Below are 14,729 nucleotides of genomic sequence, written 5' to 3'. Positions count from 1 at the left end.
ACCGTAGGAGTATTCGAAGTCCGTTAACCCGCTAGATCGAAGACGCTGCAGTGTTCGGGCAGCCTAAACTTCCAGCTGCATAAGTACAGGATATTTAACGCTATACGATTTCTGCAAAAAAATGCAATAAGTAATTTCATTAAGGGACATGCGAACATAGCCAGTGTTGATCTCTGTATATTGGTTGAACCGACTTCTTTGTTTGAGCAAGTTCGATGTTCTATGGCCATTAAAGCAACAACATACATTTGTTCAGATTGATAAAATCTGCGTGTTGGTGTTAGGCGAATGGAATGGAATAAAAACATAACATAAAACCAAGCGAATCCATACCAGGTGTTGGCAAAGAGAATTCAACCAATTCGCCATGCAGAAGAATGTCAAGTCAAAAGAAAACTTTAATTGATTTCGATAAACTGACATATTAAAGTACAAGACGCTGTATGGGAAATAATCAAGAAGAAGCAATCAGCTGTTGTGATAACAACACCTGGTACTGAATTCGCCTTGAATAAAACTTAGCAGTTTTTGTGTGTTGTAAGAAACTGTTGTCAACGTGTTGGTTTCATTTTCAGTTTGCCATCTTTGAAATGAAAAAAAATCAGTTGATGTGATGTGTCACCCATATAGTTGAGCCATAATCTCGCCACACTATTTGGAGGGTGATTTAAATACAGGGATCTCGTACTTTCCCATATATAGAACTACTTAAGCGTTATTGGGATTTACAGCTACTTGAACATTCCATCAAGAAGGTAGATATCCCTGAAAAAGGTCCAGCACGGTGTCGTGAAATTCCCCCCTGATGAGTTTTATCAGGTCGTCACTATTGGCCAAATAGAGGGGCGAAAAAAGAGTAGCGCATTGCTTGCTAAGTAAATTTATCGATGTTCTGAACTAACATAGCATTTCCAGTGGTACATAATGACACTAAAAAATAGAAATATATACCTTAAAACACACTGTAAAAGATCCGCTGTGCGTTAAAATGTCATGGGAGTTGCACTTCATATTTTAATGGTTAAAGCACTGAAGCATCTTAGCTCATTCGTGTTTCGGTACTTAGAAATTGAGAGAGCTGTCAAAGTTCATGAAGGCGTGTGTAAATTTCTTTGGTCTTTAGATGCTGCAGCTGAAGCTGCGTGCCTGATCCACATTTACGCTCAATGATTTCAGTTTTTGAAAATATCAATATAAATGATTAGGCTTAAAACCAATATCAGTTAAAACAGAAGTTCTGAAAATGTAAGCTCAAAGTCCCAGCCTAATCCTAATACATTGCGGACTATTATGGTATTATTACTTTCATTGCGATTATTTTTATGATTTCAAATATTTCATCAATATTCTCTTTATTACTTATATGCTAAAACTAAGAAGCTATTTTCCAAGGGGAAGATTGAAGATTGAAAGCAAATAATAAAACTAACCAGGCTATTTATTTTGGCTAAATGCTCATGAACATAACAAATTTTACGGCGCTTGCATTTTCATTCATTATTGTAGTATGAACTCATTGGAACGCGTGTCGTGAGAATTTTTGTATACGCTTTTACAAGTTCAAAACTAATTCGCATGATACCGTTTTCGAGTTGTTTATTAGCGATGTTGGGCGCCTATTAGTCGTTCCCAGTCATTGATTTTGGAAGGCGTGGGTACTCTTGCACTCGTAAACGGAAATCTTTTTACTTTACATGTGAGAAAATTTTTTCATGGATACTGTATCTGGGGGTGTGTTTGCAGATATACCAACCACACATATAATATCAGACGGTATGTGCGCTCGTTTCTGTTTGCCTATGTCTCGGCCGCTATATGTGTTTGGTTTTGTGTTCCCGAAACCTTCAACCTGAGTAAACGAACGAGGTCACGATGATCATGAAAAGTTAACAATTATACATAAAGCCCTTTTTTTTATATATTTTACTATTTGAAACTACATTCCTTAAGTTCTGGTGAAGCACCTGTGAATATCCATGCCCATATGAACACTTTAGCTTTTTACTAAGCTTTTTGGTATCATGGTTCACAATGATAAGTAAACAAAGTTTGTTGTCTTTAACTAAGTTGGTACACTGTGTGTGAAAAGGTCATGGGAGTTGCGCTTAATTTTTGGTTAGAAACCGCATTAGAGCATCTAAGTCCGTTCATCTATGATAACAATGTGCCCAAGTAGCCGCAGCGTGGGAAGCTACATGCATTAGTCGGTCGAAGTATATGCAGGTGTGTCAAAAAGATGTTTCGTGTCAAACGCTGTAACTAATGCTGAGCACCTAATAATTAGACACGCTCTATGATTTAGATTTTTAGAAATACCTTATCTCAATCTTGTGAGATGAACAACCAGAAGAGCCGGGTCATTTTTAAGAGTCAATAATTAAATAAATTTTAAAATCATAAAAATAAGAGTGTGTACTATCTCAAATATGCTCGTAAACGCATGAACATAGCTAATTTTCACCTTCAATTAAAGCTTATTAAAAGTTCAGAAGGGGACAACACCTTGTAGCAATGGTATCAAAGGTACTAAGCAATTATTTTTTAGGGTTTCGACAGTAATGGGACTTTAAAAGCAATAATTCTGAGTACTCAAAAGCATATACTACCCAAAAAGTACTTAATACTCAGTGCACAGATAGAAAGCGTAACGAAAAGTTACGCGCTTACATTTATTTACAATAGATACTCAGTACTAGTTAGTGAATAAATACCTACTCAGAGGAATGGGATTCGAAGCCGATGATGTCACCGCGAATGAGTTCAAAGATTGGATTCTTTTTTTAAAGCAAATTGCCTTCAGAAAAGAAAAAATATACCTAATGAGTAAAATTTCAATATGATACTTCTAAAAGTATGTGAACCAAAAGGATCAATCCTTGATAATCAAAAGTAGTCAAAAACCTTTAAACTAAGAGGCCCGTAAAAAAATCTGAAGACCTCTACCAACTCGATGAGTCTCTACCTCACCAGTTTAGTTTTTGAAATCAGTGAATGTGACTTTGAGCGAACAGAAGCGAACAGAACTCAACACACACAAATCCAAAAGAAAATCTTACTTCGACTTTAGCACAAACAAGCAAGGACGGGATTTTATACCTTTCATGAATGGGGCTGAACAATAATCTTATCCCATTCGTAATACCAAAATAATCGGCTATATAAGATATGAAATATATAGTGAACAGATCTACATACCTAAGCGATGTTTAAGATAAATATAAAACAAGTAAGGAAGGCTAAGTTCGGGTGTAACCGAACATTACATACTCAGTTGAGAGCTGTGGAGACAAAGTAAGGGAAAATCACCATATTGTAAAAAGAACCTAGGGTAACCCTGGAATGTGTTTGTATGACATGTGTATCAAATGGAAGGTATTAAAGAGTATTTTAAGAGGAAGTGGACCATAGTTTTATAGATGGACGCCATTTAGGGATATCGCCATAAAGGTGGACCAGGCCTGACTCTAGAATTTGTTTGTACGATATGGGTATCAAATGAAATGTGTTAATGATAATTTTAAAAGGGAGTGGGCCTAAGTTCTATAGGTGGACGCCTTTTAGAGATATCGCCATAAAGGTGGACCAGGGGTGACTCTAGAATTTATTTTGTACGATATGGGTATCAAATGAAAGGTATTAATGAGTATTTTAAAAGGGCGTGGGCCTAAGTTCTATAGGTGGACGCCGTTTCGAGATATCGCCATAAAGGTGGACCAGGGGTGACTCTAGAATTTGTTTGTACTATATGGGTATCAAATGAAAGGTGTTAATGAGTATTTTGAAAGGGAGTGGGCCTTAGTTCTATAGGTGGACGCCTTTTCGGAATATCGTTATAAAAGTGGACCAGGGGTGACTCTAGAATGCGTTTGTACAATATGGGTATCAAACGAAAGGTGTTAATAAGTGTTTTAAAAGGGAGTGGGCCTTAGTTCTAAAGGTGGACGCCTTTTCGGAATATCGTTATAAAAGTGGACCAGGGGTGACTCTAGAATGAGTTTGTATAATATGGGTATCAAATGAAAGGTGTTAATGAGTATTTTAAAAGGGCGTGGGCCTTAGTTCTATAGGTGGACGCCTTTTCGAGATATCGCCATAAAGGTGGACCAGGGGTGACTCTAGAATTTGCTTGTACGATATGGGTATCAAATGAAAGGTGTTAATGAGTATTTTAAAAGGGCATGCGCCTTAGTTCTATAGGTGGACGCCTTTTCGAAATATCGCCATAAAGGTGGACCAGGGGTGACTATAGAATTTGTTTTTGTACGATATGGGTATCAAATGAAAGGTGTTAATGAGTATTTTAAAAAGGAGTGGGCCTTAGTTCTATATGTGGACGACTTTTCGAGATATCGCCATAAACGTGGACCAGGGGTGACTCTAGAATTTGTTTGTACTATATGGGTATCAAATGAAAGGTGTTAATGAGTATTTTAAAAGGGCGTGGGCCTTAGTTCTATAGGTGAATGCCTTTTCGAGATATCGCCATAAACGTGGACCAGGGGTGACTCTAGAATTTGTTTGTACGATATGGGTATCAAATGAAAGGTGTTAATGATTATTTTAAAAGGGCGTGGGCCTTAGTTCTTAAGGTGGACGCCTTTTCGAAATATCGCCATAAAGGTGGACCAGGGGCGACTCTAGAATTTGTTTGTACGATATGGGTATCAAATGAAAGGTGTTAATGAGTATTTTAAAAAGGGGTGTGGCTTTGTTCTATATGTAGACGCCTTTTCGAGATATCGCCATAAACGTGGACCAGGGGTGACTCTAGAATGTGTTTGTACGATATGGGTATCAAATTAAAGGTATTAATGAGGGTTTTAAAAGGGAGTGGCCCTTAGTTTTATGTGAAGCCGTTTTCGAGATATCGACCAAAATGTGGACCAGGGTGATCCAGAACATCATCTGTCGGGTACCGCTAATTTATTTATATATGTAATACCACGAACAGTATTCCTTCCAAGATTCCAAGGACTTTTGATTTCGCCCTGCAAAACTTTTTCATTTTATTCTACTTAATATGGTAGGTGTTACACCCATTATAACAAGTTTTTTTCTAAAGTTATATTTTGCGTCAATAGACCAATACAATTACCATGTTTCACCCCTTTTTTCGTATTTGGTATATAATTATGGCATTTTTTTCATTTTTCGTAATTTTCGATATCGAAAAAGTTGGCGTGGTCATAGTCGGATTTCGGCCATTTTTTACACCAATACAAAGTGAGTTTAGATAAGTACGTCAACTGAGTTTAGTAAAGATATATCGATTTTTGCTCAAGTTATCGTGTTAACGGCCGAGCGGAAGGACAGACGGTCGACTGTGTATAAAAACTGGGCGTGGCTTCAACCGATTTCGCCCTTTTTCACAGAAAACAGTTATCGTCCTAGAATCTAAGCCTCTACCAAATTTCACAAGGATTGGTAAATTTTTTTCGACTTATGGCATTAAAAGTATCCTAGACAAATTAAATGAAAAAGGGCGGAGCCACGCCCATTTGGAGACTTTCTTTTATTTTTGTATTTTGTTGCACCATATCATTACTGGAGTTGAATGTTGACTTAATTTACTTATATACTGTAAAGATATTAACTTTTCTTTTAAAATTTGAATTAAAAAAATTTTTTTTTTAAAAAGTGGGCGTGGTCGTTCTCCGATTTTGCTAATTTTTATTAAGCAGGCATATAATAATAAGTGTAACGTTCCTGCCAAATTTCATCATGATATCTTCAACGGCTGCCAAATTACAGCTTGCAAAACTTCTAAATTACCTTCTTTTAAAAGTGTGCGGTGCCACGCCTGTTGTCCAAAATTTTACTAATTTTCAATTCTGTGTCATAAGTTCAACTCATCTACCAAGTTTCGTCGCTTTATCCGTATTTGGTAAGGAATTATCGCACTTTTTCGATTTTTCGAAATTTTCGATATCGAAAAAGTGGGCGTGGTTATTGTCCGATATCGTTCATTTTAAATAGCGATCTGAGATGAGTGCCCAGGAACCTACGTACCAAATTTCATCAAGATACCACAAAATTTACTCAAGTTATCGTGTTAACGGACAGACGGACGGACGGACATGGCTCAATCGATTTTTTTTTTCGATACTGATGATTTTGATATATGGAAGTCTATATCTATCTCGATTCCTTTATACCTGTACAACCAGCCGTTATCCAATCAAAGTTAATATACTCTGTGAGCTCTGCTCAACTGAGTATAAAAATTGGTAGGTGCTTTGCGTGAGGATGCATAGTCTCACATTTTTGTAGTCTGCATGAAATAGCTATGACCATGAATCAAAAAAGAAATTGCGAGAACCAGCAGTTAAAGATGAACAATGCATTTCTTCAGTGTCTTAGTACTTTTCTTTTTTTTTTTAGTCATAAGCCACATTTTCATAGACCGGGTCACATATACGTAAGTATTTAATGAGCTTTGGAGTTTCTAGCCGTTAAAAAGGGGGCAGAAATGACAGTTTATATGGTAATATATATACCACCGATCTCTTCCAATTTTTCAGACAACAATATTTGCGATATACGAAAGCATATGGTGAAGTTTGAAGCTTCAAACTGATAAATTGGGGAAGATATAACAAAAATCCCCTTTTCTGAAAGATCGGTTATATGGGGGATATATGCTATAGTGGTCCGATCCGGCCGGTTCAAAAATTGAGTGAATAGTTTGTATACAAACAGAGAGACGGACAGAAAGACATGGCTAAATCAACTCAGCTCGTCATCCTGATCATTTCGGTATATTTATTGGTGGGTTCATCTAAGTATTGTTATTATTATAAGGCCTGAAAGCACTGCGACCTTTGTGCAGATCTATTGTGTATGACACACATAGAGATTAAGAGTCACACCACCTACATGGGAGAGTCTCTGCTTTGCTAAAGCGACGCATTCGCAGAGAATGTGAACCGGCGTTTCATCCTCCAGATCACAGAAACGACAAAGTTGAGTATTGGATATATTTAACTTACTTAGGTGATATCGTAGACCACAGTGTCCCGTACAGTACCCAGTTAGAGTTCTTAGGTCATCCCTGCTTAGATTAATGAGTTCTATTTCCCAGTTTCTTATGGTGAGTCCACAAAAGGGCTCTGGACCATAGAATGCTGCCATAACACTCTGCTTTGCTAGGTACTCTACATGTTCATTACCCTCATGTCCCTGATGTCAGGGAACCCATCCTAACAAAACTTGGTTTTTGGCTCCCAGGTCATTAAGGATTTCAGCGCAATCATCTACTAGCTTAGATGTAACTGTATAGGATTGCAAGGCACGCAGGGCCGCCTGGCTGTCCTACATAATGAAGATGCTCTTCGAGGATGAGCCTCTCCGCAGACATTCTCTACCGCAGACTGCTATTGCGTGGATTTCCGCCTGAAATATGGTGGGGTAGCATCCCATTTGTATCGATTTCTTGAGTTCGGCCCATAAATGCCAGCTCCCGTTCTTCTGTCATAGAATTTCGATCCATCCGTGAACCAGACCTCTGAGTCGGGGTCATTATAGGGATTCTCTGTTTCCCATTGGATCTGTCCACAATGGACACTACGTCACGATTTCGTTTCGTAAGTTCGTTTAGTTAGGTAAAGTTTAAGTTACAGTTATTGAGCTACTCTGTTCCTCAATGCATACCGTACTAAGCCCATTATGCGCTAAAAAAGACACGAAAGCTGCACTTCATACTGGATTGATAAAATCATTGTAGTTTGAGAAGCTGCCAGAGTTCATGCATATTTATGACGATTCAAACGGGTTTTGATACGCTTTACTCATCATAGCTTAACCTTCTTTCTGCTCATTACTTACTTAGTTAATTGGCGATTAACCGTTTCAACGGCGCCAATTGGTCGCACCAAGCGAGTTTAAATCGTTTTCCACCTGGTCCTTCCAGCGGAGTGGTCAAGTTTTCACTCAAACATTAAATCAAAATAGCTCTGAAAATCGTAACACACGATACTGCACCAGTTTTTAACTATGTGCTTGATCATCATCGAAATAATTAAACTCATTTTCATAAGAAAACTAAAACAAAAGAATCTCTAAATGCAAGTGATGACCTTCTCTTGGAGGATTAATCCGTCAAATTTTATTAAAAGTAGCTACAAATAGCAACTTCTGTTTGACTATTCCGCTTTCATTCTATATGATTTTGTTGAAAGTTCTTCCATTAAGGGCCCATTGCTGATACTTAGCATAGACTTGACTTGACTCGGAGTAAACTTGGCAACTTAGCCATGATTATATTCCACTTAGCGCATACAATCTGGCATCATAATCAATAAATGTCAATTTGTATGACAAAATGTCAAAATGAAATGGAAACAAACAAATGGCATTTCAAAAAGCAAACGTCACTTAGTACTTACATTGAAAATCAAAATTCAACAGACTTCTAAGTCAAGTTAAGTGTTGCTAAGTTTTGAGTAATCAGTAACATGCAATGTTCATTTAAAAGAACTGTAAGTGACAGTTCTCAAGTCAAGTCAAGTCTATGCTAAGTATCAGTAATGGGCCCTTTAGTGTTAAAAAGGGTCCGAATTATTATGATGAAGAGAGTCTCTGAAGGGTTTTTTTCTATTCAAAACTTTTTTTCTGAATTTTGGAGGTCTGTAATAAAAGTGTTAAAGCGTCTCATACTTTGTGTTTTTCCGTTTTATTCCATTCGCAATTTTTATGCTCAGGTAGTTTTCGCCTGACCTGTCTGTACATGTGCATTTTCTCATATTAATGGCAATTTTCGAAATCAGCGAATGTGACCAACGCACCAGGCGAACAGCTAAGTGTACACCGATGCAAGGGTGAAGAAGATATTCGATTCTAAATAATGCTATGAAAATGCCAAATACACTGCGTGTAAGTCCCTTAATCTATAAGGGACTAGTTGAAAGCCCTATATAGCCCATTGTACAAGAGGGCTTTTCTCAAGCGTAGCACTAGTTACCAATGAGGGGTTATTTGAATACAGGTGTCTTATGCCTTCTAATAAATAGAAAACTAGCTCAGATTTATTGCTGTTTACAGCTACTCGGCAGATCGAGCGGGGTGTCCGAAAAGTTGGCCTTACCAAGGTTTTCCAGGTTATCATCATAGGCCGCAGAGAAGAGCGGGGACAGAACACCTCCTGCGACTTACTTTTATCACCCTTGCTGAGTAAACTAGTCGATGTTTATGATTTACAATAATTCACTATAGTATATTTATTCTTTCCTGAAAGTATTTGCCCGAAAAAATGATCCAAGCTTTAAAATTATCTAAACTTTGATCAAAAAGCCATAAACATGGCACGTAATGCAAGCAGTTGGCAGCGTTGGCTATGAAACAAATAAGACCATACCTCATTTAGTACAATACAAAATTATTTAAAAAAGGTATCGAAAGTATTAATCCTAGATACTCAAAAGTAGTCGAAGATTCAAACAACACTAGTAAGCCATTGAAAATAAAAAACAATTTTCCTTAAAAGATACCCGTACAAAAATCTAAAGAAAGACCTGCTCTATACGGTGAGTGGATATCACCACACGCAACTCGAAAAGCAAATTTTATTTCTAATTTAACAAAACTTACAGCGATGCTCCGCTGACTTCGAATGTTATTGAATTAGAGTACAGTCGGCGTAATGGTATGTGCCATTTTTTGTGCTCAGTCCATGTGATTCGAACAGCTTGGCTGCTCTCGTGCCATAATTCAAGATCCCTTGGAGTGAATGTGATTTAATACTTAGTCATATAGGCCGACAAAGTTGTTCAAAGGAAAATATACAAGAACTAGAAATGTGTGAAGAGTGATACAGTTTTTCCCGTTTATATGCACCCCGGTTATAAGCATTTTCCAGTTATAAGCACTACAAAAATTGTAAAAAAAAAGTTCCCCTATTTCAATGTAGGTACACAAAAAATTACGATATAAACACCCCGCTTAAAAATTTTTTTTTTTCTAAAGTTTTGTAATTTTCCCGCTTATAAGCACTGAATAAAAAAATAATATTTTACACGAATTTATTTGGCTTCTAACTAAAATTACTCTATTAACCATATTACTATTCATATATCGATTCTATGCATTCTTGCCTGCTACGGTGAATATACTGACGAACATATTGTAATGAATTTACTGAAATTCCGCTTATTCCAAATCTTCTGCTAACGTTCGAATCGCTAAACTGTTGAATAAATAACTCCAATGTTGAACAATGCAAAAATGGCCTTTATTAAAGTACTTCACCATAACACTTATACTTCGCAACTACCCTGCAAAAATCGTTGGATCATGTGGTCCACTGGAGTACTTACCATAATACTACACTGTAATGCAGCAATGGACCAACACATGTTTCGACACGAACATATTGTAAGCCGATGATTGCTCGTTTTTAACGATTGTAATCACTACACGATGTTTATTGGACTGTGGGTACTCCATGGATTACTCTCATGTAATGCGGAGCTGGAGTATATGGTTCAGTCCTAGGACATCGCAATGTTAATTGGACCATATTTTTTGTATGAATTGTGGTTAATTTTGGAGTACTCGCGATTTTTGCAGGGTAATAGCTTGCTTAAACCAAACTGATTGTCGTGCCTCTACCGTTGCTGCCTTTTATACTCTTCTAGAATTTACTAGTTAGTTATCAGCTATAAAATTACTACGTTTATAGCTTCTCATATGCGCATGTAGATGTGGCGGATACTTGCACAATTATAATTGCCTAATTTTGGCAGCATCTCAGATAAGATATATGCATGTGTTTGTGTGTCTCTTCTCCGCTGCGTGTGCGTACATATATGTAGACATAATGATTGATTTATTGATGTGCATACTAGTCACTGATTAACATCGGCTTAGAGATGATAGTATCCCTTAGTGTTGCTAATATTCGTCACAATATAAACGCAGAAGCCTTCCCAGGAGAAAATTCAATAATAGGAGAATCGACCGATGATGAACCTCCTAATAGTGTTGCAGATAGTATTCCAAGGCGTAAGGAAGTCATTGATTCTATTGATACTTATGCCTTCAAATAAAGTTATGCTCGAGATCGATAAAATTGAGCAATACTTTTTCGAACTCGCTAAATTGAACATTCAGTCGAAAATTACAGACTTTTTTAAAAATACTTAACGAATTCGTACATGCATCATATGCAGTACTTATATGTTAGTACATACATATATAGAACCCAATGAATGATAAAAAATTCAGTATAACTGTTAATATATTGATCTTTGTACACTTGAAATTATTTGTTTTAAATAAATGAATTCTCCGTTGTTCCTTTTTAAATTGTTTGTGTCAGAGGCACTTGCTGGTAATTGTTGATTTCAATATAAGCACAGTTAGTGCTTATAAGCGGGATTTGGTTATAAACACAGTCAGTGCTTATAAGCGGGCTTTCTATATAAGCACTCCCCGCTTACAAGCACGATTTTCGTGCATTTTCTACGGTTCTTATATCCGGGAAATACTGTAATTGTTCTAAAATTTCTGCCAATAAAAACAGTACGTGCGGTGATTTTATTAAAACTAAAACTGTTTTGTTTGGCTAGTTTTAGTTGTAAGAAATACTTATTGAGGCCAGAAGTTTCGTCCATATTCTACATTTACATAATTTTTTCAAAAGAGTTTCTCTTGTGATTCAGCTCGAAGAACAAGGTATGTAGTTGCAATTTGTATATTTTTTACCACTTAGCCGTAAATTAACCATACGAGTAATCCTCTGGAAAATGAGATTGCACAATTTTGAAAACAAACACAAAAAAGTTAAGTAAAGGTGTAACCAAGCTGCTTGGCTCATTATTACCTATGAATTCAAAAATTGTTATGCCAGTTGCACTCTTATTGATAAAAATTCGAACCCACCGAAACATATCGCCAGTGTTACCCATTTATTTCTAACAAATTTAACTATGATTCTCATGGAAGCGCTTTTACAGTCACTGATTTTGAAAATTCGAAACGATAGTATAATTTGAAAGTATACTATTTGCTCTTCCATATTAAATAAATATCAAAATGGGTTGACTAACTACCACTTATTTATTGACGTTGCGAAAACATACTTATACTCGAACATGAAGAGTAAGAAGAAACAAAAATGTTTCACAGGGATGAACTCAGTCTTCCGTGAGAGCGGTCAAGCCATTCGCTTCTATTTCAGTGAGCACAGCAAGTGCGAAACAGTTACGCCGACTGCACTTCAACTCATGCATATTTGAATTCACTCGAGCGTCCTTTGCGCATGCTAGCTTTTGCAGCTGTGTGTGGAAAAAGCTGCTTGCCTGATTTTTTGGTCACATTCGCTGAGTTTATAGGAAGTTTTTTTTTGTTCCTTTGCAGTGTCGTGTTCTTTCGGTGCCACTGAAATTGTATAGAAAAAACGTAATTTGATAAAATTGAAAATCACAAAGCATGAAGCGTTATTAGGCAAATAGCAGTCTCACCAGGAATATTTATAATGGGCTTTTTTGAGGTAAACAAGGTAAAATCTTCCTTAAAGGACAATCACCTTTGATCATCGTTGCAATTGAAAAGTGTTTTTTTTTTTATTTCTTATGTAGCTCGTTTAGTTTGGTGAATTGGAATTTAGAAGCATTGAGCTCTGCTGCTCCTCAATGCATACCATAGTAGGCCCACCGTGGGAAAATGTCATGAAAACTGCACTTCATACTTCACTTGCTACATAAGAATGTATATGATAGCCCTAGATGTTGGTGCTGAAACTGGTTATATATTTCTGCTCACCTAATTTTGTCTATACGGTCAATCGTCATTTCAGCTATTGCGTTTATATTTTTTCTTGCTTTATTTACCAAATTATTAACATTTTGAGTTATTAAGTATATATGGGGTATTCCATCCCATTTCGACCAAATTTGAACCCGACCCCTTTAGAATTGGCTGAAAGTTTTTCTTCTTTTTCTAGCTTACGAAAGACGCTTTTCAGAATTTTTTCAAATTTTTTCATCCAACTCAAAAAAACTTATGAATTTAAAAAAACACACCGTTTTTGTTTTCAAAATGCTATAACTTTTTCAAAAATTGACCGTTTGGGATCTTTTTTTTTTAATTTTTTTTTAATGTACTTTTCGGAAAAAAAACAAAAAAATTTTTAAAGTTTTTTTTTTTTGTAATTTTTCAGTTTTTCGAGATTTTTCGAATTTCGCCATTTGTTTTTTTTTTTTTTTCTCATAAAAAACTTCAATCAATTCTGCAATCATCCCCACTAATCCCGGAGTGGGCCGATTTTTTTTTTTTTTTTTTTTAATTGAAAAAAAAACTTTCAAAATTTATTTGTATTTTTTCCGAAAGGTACATTTAAAAAAAAATTTAAAAAAAAGATCCCAAACGGTCAATTTTTGAAAAAGTTATAGCATTTTGAAATCAAAAACTGTGTTTTTTTTTAAATTCATAACTTTTTTTGAGTTGGATGAAAAAATTTGAAAAAATTCTGAAAAACGTCTTTCGTAAGCTAGGAAAAGAAGAAAAACTTTAAGCCAATTATAAAGGGGTCAGGTTCAAAATTGGTCGAAATGGGATGGAATACCCCACGTTCATGTGTATTTCTATTCATACCCTGCTAGACAGCTATCAGTCATTTGATGCATCAGGTTGTTAGAAGCGACATGACAAACCTCATGTAAACATTTTGTATACGTGTATACATACACATAGATACCATGGTTTTCCATAGCAATAAAAGGAAATATTTATGCGAGTGTATTAGTGATGTCAAAAATTCTGTTAATGTGTTGGAGTTTCCGTGAGCTCTGTCTAGAGGGTATTGTTTACTTTGGGAAACGCCTCTGAATATGCAAGATTTTATTGTTTTATTTATATCTTTTTATACTCAGCTGAGCAGAGCTCACAGAGTATATTAACTTTGTTCGCATAACGGTAATCCATAACGGCATATGCGTCGATTTATATATAGAATTATATATCAAAATGATCTGGGTGAAAAAAGAAATTCATTTAGCCATGTCCGTCCGTCCGTAAACACGATAACTTGAGTAAATTTTGAGGTATCTTGATGAAATTTGGTATGTAGGTTCCTGGGCGCTCATCTCAGATTGCTATTTAAAATGAACGAAATCCGTATTCCGACAACACCCACTTTTTCGATATCGAAAATTTCGAAGAACCGAAAGAGTGCGATAATTCATTACCAAAGACGGGTAAAGCGATAAAACTTGGTAGGTACGTTGACCTCATGACGCAAAACAGAAAATTAGTAAATTTTTGGACAATGGGCGTGGCAACACCCACTTTTAAAAGAAGGTAGTTTAAAGTTTTGCAAGCTGTAATTTCGCAGTCGTTGAAGATATCATGATGAAATTTGGTAGGCACGTTGCTCCTATTACTGTATGTGCGCTAAATAAAAATTTGCAAAATCGGATGACGAACACGCCCTCTTTTAAATTTTTTTTTTTAAGTCAAATTTTAACAAAAAATTTAACATCTTTACAGTATTTAAATAAATTATGCCAATATTCAACTCCAGTAATGATATGGTGCGACCAAATACAAAAATAAAACAAAATTTCAAAATGGGCGTGGCTCCGCCCTTTCTCATTTAATTCGTCTAGAATACTTTTAAGGCCACAAGTCGAACTAAAATTTACCAATCCTTTTGAAATTTGGTGTGTCAATAGATTCTGTGACGATAACTGTTTTCTGTGAAAATGGGCGAAATCGGTTGAAGCCACGCCCAG

General features: G+C 36.1%; 1 long non-coding RNA gene across 2 annotated transcripts in view; it reads right to left on the bottom strand.

Annotated features, from left to right (window-relative positions):
* LOC137246326 (uncharacterized) overlaps positions 1 to 14,729 on the bottom strand; it is a 131,538-nt gene that overhangs the window by 29,184 nt on the left and 87,625 nt on the right. Inside the window, exon 3 of one of the 2 annotated variants that reach the window (XR_010951444.1) lies at positions 11,975 to 12,375. The exons of the other annotated variant lie outside the window; for it this stretch is intronic. This is a non-coding gene — a long non-coding RNA (uncharacterized lncRNA). Of the gene's footprint in view, positions 1 to 11,974; positions 12,376 to 14,729 lie in introns of those variants that run through there. 2 annotated transcript variants of the gene reach the window in all.

Source organism: Eurosta solidaginis, chromosome 3 (genome assembly GCF_040869045.1).
Source record: "Eurosta solidaginis isolate ZX-2024a chromosome 3, ASM4086904v1, whole genome shotgun sequence".
In the NCBI taxonomy this organism is placed as follows: Eukaryota; Metazoa; Arthropoda; class Insecta; order Diptera; family Tephritidae; genus Eurosta; species Eurosta solidaginis.
The sequence above is the reverse complement of the archived record's forward strand: the minus strand, read 5'-3'. Positions and strand labels throughout refer to the sequence as shown.